The sequence below is a fragment of the Mya arenaria genome, chromosome 17, assembly GCF_026914265.1.
Source record: "Mya arenaria isolate MELC-2E11 chromosome 17, ASM2691426v1".
In the NCBI taxonomy this organism is placed as follows: Eukaryota; Metazoa; Mollusca; class Bivalvia; order Myida; family Myidae; genus Mya; species Mya arenaria.
This window is the reverse complement of record NC_069138.1, coordinates 21,135,142-21,145,290: the sequence shown is the minus strand read 5'-3', so window position 1 is coordinate 21,145,290 and position 10,149 is coordinate 21,135,142. Positions and strand designations below refer to the sequence as shown.

The window sequence follows — 10,149 nt, the reverse complement described above, 5'->3', positions numbered from 1 at the left end:
CAATAATTCTCGAAAATTGTTCCACCGCCCCCCCCTCCTCCCTCCCCCATCATGAATCTGCAACGCGTTCAGTAAAGATGTTTGCGGCGAACGTTTGCTGTTTGGTTTCCCGCTTAACATATATGCGCTGCGTTGCAACAGAAATACAATACAAAACGTTTGCGAGCGTTTTGTAAACGCTCGCCTGACTGAACGCACTGCTGATATCCTGGCCTCAGAACACTCTTTCCATATCCCTCTTCCTCCTCTCTTTAAAATGATCCTCTTTTTGCCATTACTCTGTCCTCTCCATTGAAGTTAGCCTGCAATTTAAGAAAGGAAAATTTAAATTTCACACAAAAATGGCACTTGTTTATACCAGCACATTTGGCATATGACAAGAGCACCACCTGCGGGTTCTGAACCCTCGTCTGATTATATCCTTTTATTGTAAATTTATTTCATATTGTACATTTGAAAGTGAATATTCTAATGTTTAAAAGTGATAGCTCTGATAGTTTGCTTGTAAGCCGCCTTCTAAGCACATTATTTTATTAAACTTAAAAAAAGTAGACTATAGTCCACAAATACTAAAATATCCCCCATCCTCCCCATTCCCTTCCAAATGAGTTTGATATATTGAAGGCATAATCCTTTCATTTTCTATGAAGAAGCTTAGTGTCCATTTCTCAAAATCAACCAAAATTCACGTTTTTTACCCTAAAAACAGGTGAGACTCAATATCTTTAGGGTATAATGTGAAGAAGGGTATAAGATGTACAAGTTCCCCAAGTTTCAAAGTGACAACTTTGATAGTTTCCATTTAACTGACCTGAACGCAAAACTTAACCCCAAGGCAAGGATAACAATCAAGTGATGACAATTGCTGCTTGTCATTTTTTTCAATAATGTATGAATTTAACAGTGTTTATTAAAGGGACTAGACACCAGATGATACAATTGCAAAAAAATAGATAACTGTCAAAAACTTACATACAATTGATATACTAGTGTATAACTTTTAATCTTACTTTAATAGCTATATAACATTGCTTAAGACACATAATTTCACAGCTTTTGCACATATTGTCGATATGAAACTTTCTGGGGTGTGTTTACCACATAATATAATATCCCAGTAAGTTTAAAAAAGCATCAGTATATTTATCTGTTTTCATAAATGGATATAATATAAACTTGGAAAACTTAATTCACTATTTTTACACAATGAAACCCAAATGAGATAGTCAAATGATTGCTCTGTTTATTTTAATCATGTAAAATTATTTATTATATATATACCCATCATTTATCCACACGTAATACTTATCGCAAAATATGGTAGGCTGTATTCCACTCTAGTGCACTACAGCCATTTTCAACTCTTGTGACGTCACGTCATAACAACTTTACAAGTGTCATTGCGTGATGTTAAAATGATGTCATAAAACAAAATAATGTATCCTTAAAGGGACTGTGTCACAGATTTGCACCAAAAAAAGTTTTTTCTATAACGAATCTCAGGACAATTATCTAATAGAATGTGTTACGCTTTGATGTCATAATTGTAAAAAAAGATTGTGTCGAAGACCCCGCGTCGCAAAAATTGAAGTCCAACTTCACGTGATAACACCTTCTAGCCAATCACGCATGATTGAATGAATTCTACCTTGAACACATACCCAGTAATCTTTTTTAATGGAAAAATACTAAGTAACTGCTAAACTTAAATAAATTGTAAACTATGTGGTACTTCAATTAGTACGTTTCAATGCATTGTACACATCGATGCCAAGTTTATGTCATTTTTCGACAATTTGTTTTTTTCGCTATTTCATCATCTGTGAGACAGACCCTTTAAAATGACATTTATTATGAAAACATGTGGCTTTTAAGTGATGTTACAAGTAAATTAGTAATGTATATATAATAAAAGGGTTATCAGTATGGCGTTTTGATCCGGGAGGCTTGTGCCTTGTGAAATCCGAATCTGCAAAAATCCACTCAAGTTAAATACAACCTCCCGGATCAAAACGCAGTACTAATAACCTTTTTGTATTATCAGCCTTCTAAATGATCACATCGACAGTTCGAGGCTTATTTTGAAGAAATACTGTACTTGCCAACCTGGTGTCTAGTCCCTTTAAGTTTATGGCTATATTGCACACAAATAAAGTAGGTATGTTGCATGAACATTATAAATCTTGTATTTTGAAGAAATACTGTACTTGCCAACCTGGTGTCTAGTCCCTTTAAGTTTATGGCTATATTGCACACAAATAAAGTAGGTATGTTGCATGAACATTATAAATCTTGTATTTTGAAGAAATACTGTACTTGCCAACCTGGTGTCTAGTCCCTTTAAGTTTATGGCTACATTGCACACAAATAAAGTAGGTATGTTGCATAAACATAATCTTCAATAAAAAAAGCCTATTCAAAATATATTGTTGAATACTTCAATAATGTTTCAAATCTAATGGAAATCAGCCAACTTGAGGTTACAAGTCATTCTTTTTTGAGACATTAACAAAATAAAAAGACAATAAAAAAAAGTCATATGCTCATTGACTTAAAGAATCCATGATAGCCACTAGCGGATCCAGGGGGGGGGCGCACCCAGGGGGGGGCGCACCCGGCGCACGCCCCCCCTAAAATTCCCGGAGCTTACATGTTCTTTGGTATGGAAACAATAAAATATACTATATTTTCCTATTTTTTCTTCGCTCGCTTCGCTCGCGTATCTTTATACAACATTGCCTTTTGAGATGTACTCGTACACAACACAGAGTGCACGCAATTTAAACGTTCCAGCCTTCCCTTACTGTAATAATTCGGCACTATATAACATGATCATGTTGATGTGCCGTAAAACCCATACAAACAAACACATCAGTCAATTAATTTCCTTTGGGTACAAAGAATATGGCACCTAGAATATGTTGAATAGTAAAAGTATCTGAACATGGGTTCACAATGATACATGTATCTTCCCTCGTTTTTCCCGCTTAACGAAAATATACAAATTATATAAGCCACTTAGTCGTCCTAATAGAAACCTCGTTATGATATTAGAACTATAGGTATGCCCCTGGATCTGCTAGTGCAACCTTTAGAGTGATTAAAAGTTACGCCCCCCCTAACCCAAAATCCTGGATCCGCCCCTGATAGCAAATTGATTGTTTAGTTTTATTCAATTACATTATTTAATCAATGACGTTCTAATGAGTAGGTCATATTTATGAAATAAGACAAATAACTATATCTTAAACATGTGTATGTCAAAACTTTGCATTCATATATACATACCATTCAACTTTGTCTTTGGTGTTTGTTGCATTTGCAAGTCTAGAAGAAGATGATGATGCTGGTGTTCTTAAAGAGTGTGTTGCTGGTGTTCTTGTAGTTCGAGTAGTTTTATTCGGGTAGCTGTTGTTGCTGATGTTTGTGTTAAGGATGAATTTGTTCTTGAAGCCGATGTTTTTGTAGTTGTCCCTGCAGGAAGTGTTGATGTTCTGGGGTTGAAGTTGTTGTTCTTGAAGATGGGGTTGGTGTTCATGTTCTAGTAATCAGAGTTGTTCATAAATCTGGAGTTGCTTTTGTTTGTTTTTGTCAGAAGTATTGAAGTTCTTATACGCAGGGTTGTTCTTGTAAATTAAGTTGTTGTGTCAGGGGTTGTTTCAGGATCCCACTCAAATATGTCGAAGGCCTTAAAAATAAGAGAATGTGAAGCTGTGACAAGTTTTTTTAAATGACAAAAAAGTTTCACATTTTAATTATATTTTTTCTTATTAAATTTAAGTTAACATTTTATGCTAAAGTTTAGAATGTCACAGAATATATATATATATATATATATATATATCCCTCCTTAGTTGAACCACCACTTGAAAGATTAAAACTTAAATTGTCACTATCAAGATGTGTTTTATTACCCCCAATTAACCCCCTAATTCACTCCATTTGTTAGGTTTAGAAGTGTTTACTATGGAGACCTTTAAAGCCAATATTTTTAAACTAGTATTTTGCTTCAAACACTTTCAACAGAACCTACCATAAATCAAGAGTTGGGCGCCTGACAGCCAAGAAAGAACTTTAAATTTGCAGGGCTTGTGGGCTTGTGATTATTTTGATCACTGATATGATAATATGGACATAATAAGGCCTATACAAATCTTTGTTTACACCCATCTGAATTTATTTTATTCTTCCTATTTTATTTTTTTTGCGTTTTGATCAAAATCCGTTTTTTTCAGAGACCTAAAATAATACCCTGATACAGGTCAGTTTGCTAAAGAATTATGGTCGTCCAAAAAAAAGTAATGCCTACCTATCTACCCTTTTTTGGGGGGATGTTAGTAGAAACTAAGAATATTTGTTTCACCTAATCAAGGATTTAATTTGAAGACAGTTTTGCTGCATACTATAATATATTTTTACTTTATTACATTGCATTGTGTGGGAGTAGGATTTGATATATTGGTGCAAGGTATTTTGATTATAACAATTCCAGGAAGTTTATCAAAATGCTAATCTTTATGCAAGATGTGTCATGTTTGGTGTCATTATTTTGCTTTTATGATTCACTTTTATATTCAATAATATATTGATAAATTTGTATCAATGTAAAAGTTTAATTTTATTACAAGCAAATGAGGCAAATCAAAATAGTTCCTCAGTTGGTAAGATCCATCTACATTTCATGTCAGTATTTATCTTAGCTCCGCCCCTTTCACTGGACTTGACATTGCCCCTTTCACTGTTTTTGACATCTGATTGGCTGAGTTAAAATTGCCTTTTAATGTTTCTTTATGAATGACAGTTTTATACAGGGAATGCCTGGTTAATGTGACAATCATTATTCTGAAAATGGTGCTATAAATATGATTATGAATAGGCTTATAATTTATTTAAGATAATAAACATAATCTGCAGTTATGCACTTTAATTGATCAAAATACATTTTCCTTAATTATGCTTAAAATATAAATAATTGCTTATGGTCATGTTGATTTATAGGCTAATAGCAAAGAGGAAAAAAAATATATATATATAATCATATGGAAAGGAAAAATTGAGGTGAATTTTATGTGAATATCTTAAATGTATAATTCTCCATTTTGCTTAAGTGGCTAATTGTTATTTAATTCAGATGTTTTTTGGGTTTTTTTGTACATTATATCTTGGCATTTTGATATTATTTCAAGGATATTCTGGATATGCAGTTTTAATGTCTTTTGTTTGATTAAAAAATTAGATTCTATTTGTGTAAGAAAAGCCAGACAAAACTATAATTATTGTTATTATTTGCAATTGTTTAAACCTGGGAGTAAGATAACATATTATTGGTCCCAGTTTAAACATAATTTTGCTTTAAGTGTTTATTCAATATTTTTACCAGCTTTCTTTGTACAGTGCACTTAAAGCTGCACCCTCACAGATTGAACGTTTTGACAACTTTTTATTGTTTGCCTTGGAACCAGCCAATTTTGCAAAAATCCATGGAACCAGTTATATAAATAAAACTACTAACAAAAAATCCAAAAAAAGTATATAATATGCATTTTCCTTAAAAAACATCAATTTTTCAAACAGAAAAATGTGAAAATCTACGATCTGATTTTGTCAGCAATCATAAATTGATTTGCAGATATCTAGGCAGAAATTTGCTCTTTCCAAGACAAACAAAAAAAAAGTTGTCAAAATGGTATATCTGTGAGAGTGCAGCTTTAATGCCATCTAACACCTAGATTTTACAGCAATTAACAAGTCTTACTTTTTGTTTTTAATTTTAAGTTTAATTGGGTTATTATAAGGGCCCTTTCCATATCTTGATTAAGATTTTTTTTATTGGAAAAGTTTAATTATGTTCTCTCCTACTATTTTCTAATTGTGGACTTTTTGTTAATAGAGAATTTATCTTCATTATCTCAACAACAACAGGATCAGAGTGGCATAAATGCAGCCACAGAGACAATTATAAACAAAATACTTCTAAAATAGACCTGCCACATATAAAAAATTCATATAACTATACATGAAATAGACTTAAATCATACTGGATTTGCAATTGCAATTGCGTTATTTGTTATCGCTGATTTAAAAGGAACACTATTCTTAGAATAAAGGAGTGGAAATCCTCAACAGAAGTCTCTGACTGTTGAAAAAACTACATCAGCCAACCTCAAATACTCTAAGGCTGACCAACTAATCTTTCAGTAGGAACTGAAAACAAGAAGGCACACTAGGGGCGCTACCGTGCCATTCCCCAGTCATTCAAAGTACCTCCTGTGAACGCGTTAGCGGACTTGCGCCCAATTCTTAGCAAAATATTGTGCATGAGTGTAGCATTAGACATATATATTTAAGATATATATAATCCAAATGTGAACTTATTTGACAGCTTCAAGGAATGGAGAGAACTCAGCGGATTATTTTGTTTCGCCAAGGCATGTAGGAAAATGAAACCCATTTCATCATAAATTCTGTTTATTCCAGTCACTTTAACAATAGTAAAATCTTTCAACTAAAAAAAAGTACCATCCACTCATAATATATTATCATTTATCATGGTGTAATTAATTAAGTCATTTTGACATCCTACTGTTAGTTTTCAAATAATATACTAAAGTAATAATTACCGGTACATGTACATTACCATGACAGTCACACCAATGGGAAGACTTATTTAGGGACTGACATTATAATTCACCAGTCAATTGTAACCACAGCCCCTCCAGGTCAGGGGAATAGCCGGGACTTTGAGTTTCGGTCCAGCCGACCCCGGGTAAAATCCCCGCCCTGCGGGGACAAACTAATGGTTAAACCCCGGCCAAATGCCCCCGCACCCCAGAGACTCTATATAAGGCCCAATCTTGGCTTAATTTGGCCCTATGACAAAACCACCGCGGTCACCCGGCCCTGCGGGACCACCCCGAAAGTAAAAACACAGCCCTTTTCTCCGGCTATCCCCGGTATACCCCCGGACCTGGGTGGGGGGGGGAGCGTGGATACAATTGACTGGTGAATCCATGGGGAGACTTATTTAGGGAAATAACATTGGCATACAATTATATAGTAATTAGTTATCCTGACATGTACTTTACACAGAATCGCTACATGGTGACAGTTACTCTGGGACGGACATTACATTTACATACACTATACTAATAGTATTTCTGACATGAACATTGCAAAGACACACACCAGACACCCTTAGGGTGATTTAATTAGGGACAGACATAACACTGATATTACAGTAATTAATTATCCTGATGTGCACTTTACATAGAATCCCTACATGGGGACAGTTAATCAGGGACGGACATTACATTAACACCACTATAGAAATAGTAATTCTGAAATGAACATTGCAAAGACACACACTATGGGGAAAGTTTATCAGGGCCTGTCACACTAAATTGACATACACTATATAGAAATAGTTATTCTGAAATTTATGAACATTGCAAAGACATACGCCATGGGGACAGTTAATATGGGACGGACATTACATTGATATACACTATAAAAATAGTTATTCTGATATGAAAATTGTAAAGAAACACACCATGGGGACAGGGATTTCAGGGATAGACATTTCATTGACATACATTATAGGAATAGTTATTCTGCCATTATCATTGTAACAACAAATGCCATGGGGACAGTTATTCAGGGACGGACATTACATTGATGTATACACTTTTATAAGTACTAGTTATTTTGACATATTAACATTTTAAGACAAGCGCCATGAGGACTGAGTTATTCAGGGACGGATGTTACATTGACTAGACTTAATTGACATACACTATATTGTTATAGTTATTCTTACATGAACATTGCAAAGACACACACCATGAGGAGACTTATTTATGGACAGACATCACACTTGACAATAACCATACACTAATAATTATCCTGACATTTACTTTACATAGAATTGAACCATTGGGACAGTTATTCAGGGACAAACATACATTGACTAAATGACATTATACTATAGTAATAGTAATTCTGACATGTACATTGTGATGACACACCCAATGGTGACAGTTATTAAGGGACGGACATAACATTGACACACACTCCAGAAATTGGTATTCTCAAATGTACCTACAAAGAATCTCACCATGGGGACAGTTATTCAGGGACAAGCATTACAATTACATACAATATAGTATAAATAGTTATTCTAAAATGTACTTTATAACAAAAAATGACACTATAGTGACATTTATTCAGGGACGGACATTACATATTGACTTTCAATATATAGTAATAATCATAATAGTCATTCTAAAATGTATGGTACATTACAAAGACACGTGCCATGGGGTCAGTTATTCAAGGACGAACATTACACTGACATATACTATAGTAAGAGTTACAAGGACATTTAGTACAATGAAGAGATACATCCCATGGGAACAGTTATTCACGAACAGACATTACATTCATGTATACAACTTACAAATTAATAATTCTGAGGACAGGTACATTGAAAGTAATCACATCTTTGAAACAGATTACATTAAGGATTTGCCATATCAAAAATCATAAAAAAATCTAAACGTACAATTATTTGGACTACTTGGGGTACGGGATCATTTGGCAGGGATTTTACCGGCAGTTTGTCCCCGCAGGACAAGGATTTTACCCGGGCTTGGCTTGACAGAAAGCTAAAGTCCCCGCTTTTCTCCGGACCTGGGAAGGCTGTGATTACCGGAGGCCTTACCTAGGGTCCTTGGGGTACGGGATCATTTGGCAGGGGTTTTACCGGCAGTTCCTCCCTGCAGGACAAGGATTTTACCCGGGCTTGGCTGGACAGAAAGTCAAAGTCCCCTCTATTCTCCGGAACTGGGAAGGCCGTGATTACCCGAGACTGGGTGTATACCGAGGATAGCTGGGAAAATGAGCCTTTGCCCGGGCTTAGCTGGACGGAAAGTCAAAGTCCCTGCCATTCTCTGGACCGGGGGGGGGGGGCGGTTATAATACTGACTGGTGCATAACCAAGAGTTGTCCTACTTCATTAGCCACAGGTGCAAGTCACATAATCAATAATCGCCTTATATATGGGATAAGTGTATTAAGATATTCTTATTAAAATTGTTTGTGTCAAGTAGATCTACCTGTGTTCTTAGCTGATACATAATTCAACAAGCCACACAAAAATGCAATAGAATAAAATATATATGACTTACCATGGAAGTTAGGGATATATCCATTTTGCAAAACTTAGTGTCATTCAGTCATTCTGATTCATCGTTCTACAAAGCTCGATGATTTTGTTTATCTTCTATGAAAAACAAAATAATTCGTCTGACACATTCGTAATTTTCCAGCATAATACATGTACCCTGGTATTGATTATTGTAATTGTATGTTTGTGTTAAACCGGTTTAAAGTCAGATTCAAGTACCAATAATTAAACAATTTTAAGTACCAATAATTAAACAATTTTAAGCAATATCATCTTTTTAACGTAACAACTCTTTAACGTCACGTATAATTTTCATTCCTGCAGTATTTTTAAAGACGGTTAAAAAAGGAAGATTATTTTTTTTAAAAAGGTTACATTACACTATTTCATAAGTTTCGAAATTAGTTAAATTACCTTTAATAATATCATTTACATAACTAACATGGTTGTTATATTAAACATATAAGATACATATGTAGTAACATTTGTTTTTGCTTTAAATGAAGTGCAATAATCGCGTTTTAAATCATAAATAGTCGAAACAGGTTTTGCTGGGTGTTTCTCCCGTAAAAAACATTCATAAAATTTCTGTTGTTCTTTAAATAAAAAGCAAGTATTTCAAAATCCTTAAACAAGTGATGATTAACATCATAACAATAATATAATAGCTTAGAAGTGGGGTTTTTACGGATTTTGCATTATCGGTAAAATCTTGGAGTTTTATCCCGCAGGAGAAAAACCCCGTACTGAAAAGCGGGGTTTTTTTGTTTCGCGTTATTTCACTTCCGGTGTCGAAGCATAATGCTCCTTTTGATATAAGATGTTGTTTTGAGCTGAAATAACTTGAATCTTGTATTATTGAAACCCCGCGGGATTTTTCCCCAGCTTTTGAAAAACGGGAGAAAAATCCCGCGGGATAGTGAAAAACCCCGTGTTTTTCTGCGAAAACCCCGCTGGGGCCCGAA

The 10,149-nt window shown here is 34.5% G+C and overlaps 1 long non-coding RNA gene across 1 annotated transcript; it reads right to left on the bottom strand.

Annotated features, from left to right (window-relative positions):
- Window positions 1-225: 225 nt before the first annotated feature.
- LOC128224844 (uncharacterized) lies at window positions 226-9,344 on the bottom strand. The gene is made up of 3 exons (XR_008259554.1): window positions 9,186-9,344; window positions 3,289-3,688; window positions 226-302 (listed from the first exon to the last, which is right to left on the bottom strand). It is a non-coding gene; the product is annotated as an uncharacterized LOC128224844 (long non-coding RNA).
- Window positions 9,345-10,149: the final 805 nt, after the last annotated feature.